This window comes from Octopus bimaculoides, chromosome 12 (assembly GCF_001194135.2).
Source record: "Octopus bimaculoides isolate UCB-OBI-ISO-001 chromosome 12, ASM119413v2, whole genome shotgun sequence".
NCBI lineage: Eukaryota > Metazoa > Mollusca > Cephalopoda > Octopoda > Octopodidae > Octopus > Octopus bimaculoides.
Genome location: NC_068992.1, coordinates 13,285,806 through 13,288,062, shown reverse-complemented (window position 1 = coordinate 13,288,062; position 2,257 = coordinate 13,285,806).

Here is a 2,257-nt window from a genome sequence, read left to right as displayed (position 1 = left end):
GATTATATAGATACGCGTAAATATAGATATATAGGCTGACATTAATGAAAATACAATAATGTCTCGCCACTAATTGTCATTTTGTTTTCTGACGTAATAAACCCATTAGGTTTGATAATAATATCTGGCAAAAGTAAACAACATAACTAAATAAATACATTGTAAATATATTTTTCGAAAATAAGAAAATGTATGTATTTAATGAATCATAACACATCAGACAATAGACGCAGTGAAAGCTGTAAATAAAAATTTCTGACGGTATTCGAAATTAACAGATAGATTTTGGTTTTTATCGTATTATTAAAATATATATAACGGGAATGTTTTTTTTATCTATACTTCGTAGCCAGTTTTCACAGAGAATTCCAAGGCGAAAAGTTGAGCTATTTGGGCCCTTTCCGATTTCCTGTTTCTTACGGTGTATTCTTATATCGCTTTTTTATCATAACGGATTGGAAAAGATTCACTTCACAGGTCCAGGCGACTGTACGATCATGTAAAGCATCGCTTTCTGACTTGATTTATCAACTATATGCAAGGCTCATTCGCGACATTTTCGAGCTTTTGCAGGAAAGACTTTTATAACATTCAAATGTATACAGATTTCTAATAAGTTTCAAAGTAGGAACCTCTGACGTCAATGCAATTGATGCAGGACTCCAGCCATTTCGTGAAAACTCTATGGAAGTCCTCTAATATGGGTATCAAGGATCATTGTAGAGCTATCTTAATCTGCAGAACGACTACCCACTGAGATTCTTGAGCTTGGTTAACCACCAAAAGCCAAGGGAGCCAGTTTTGGATTGTGGGGAGAGTGAAGCAGGTGTTGATGCCCATTTATTAAAAGGACTTCATTACAAGGATTCTCGTCACTGAGCAACTGGGCAACAAACTTCACGCAAATTTTGCGCTTGTACAGATCTGCATAAATAACTCTGTGTACAGCAGTCTTCACTAACTTCAAACTTTACGTTTCTTTTCTTTACATACACACAAAGATCTTTCTCAACCCACTCTGATGCTCTTACACACTTCTCCTTCTCACACATCTCTTCGTCTCTTACCTTATCTTTACCCCATAGATTCTTGAGATAATTTCATAAGTTTCCTACTTGTTTTTAACAACCTTAGCACATAACTTTATGGTATAACGAACTCGCAACCGTTCCGAATGCATTCAGCAAATTAGTCAACATAGGTTGTATTAAAAGTGCTTCCTCAATTTGGAATAACAAAACTCGTCGACTCAGCTTATTAGATGCAGATTGATAATTTACTAAAGATATAATCTAGAGCAATCACGATTGCCTCTCCTAAAAAGTTTCAAAAGCTTTACATACCCGAAGTCGTAATCTCTCTCTCTCTCTCTCTCTCTCTCTCTCTCTCTCTCTCTCTCTCTCACTTTGACTCCGTCTCTGAACAGTTCCCAAGTTTTCTCGACTCCGTCTCCGAACGGTTCCCAAGGTTTCCCACATAATTAAGTTTGAATTAGTTATTGTGCCATTTCTATTTTTAAAAGTTTTTGCTAACATTAACCACTTAGTTTGAACATACATAGACAACTTGTTTAGTGTTGATTCTCTTTATATATCCACAGTATTAACCGTATACTTAAAAAAAAAAAATTATATAAATGTAAAAAGGAAAGCAATGAAATTCATAAATAGAAGACAAACAATTAGCTAGTTACAAAAGGTTTATGGCAAGCGTTAATATTTGCCACGAAATACTGCACTTGCTACTGCTGCTGTTGCTACTACTATTAGTACTACTATTACAGCTGTTGATGCTTCTGATACTGCTGCTGCCTCTGATTTTGTTGCTCCAGCTAATATTTTTAATTAATAACAATAGCGAAAATAAGTTTAATCATAACAAATATACACTGTGATGATTATGATGCCCATAATAATAATAATAATAATAATAATAACAATAATAATAATAACAATAATAATAATAATAATAATAATAATAATAATAATAATAACAATAATAATAATAATAAGAGAATGTTATCGCAGGGTGAGAGCAATACTGAAGACAGAGCTGAACGCGAGAAACAGGATCGAAGCGATCAATGCTCTAGCCATACCAGTCGTGACTTACAGTTTCAACATCGTTAACTGGTCAATTACTGAAATATGTAATGTTGACAGAAAAATACGAAAACTGTTGACAATGCATAGAATGCACCACCCTAAGGCAGATATAGAACGTCTTTATCTGCCAAGAAAAGAGGGAGGTCGAGGAC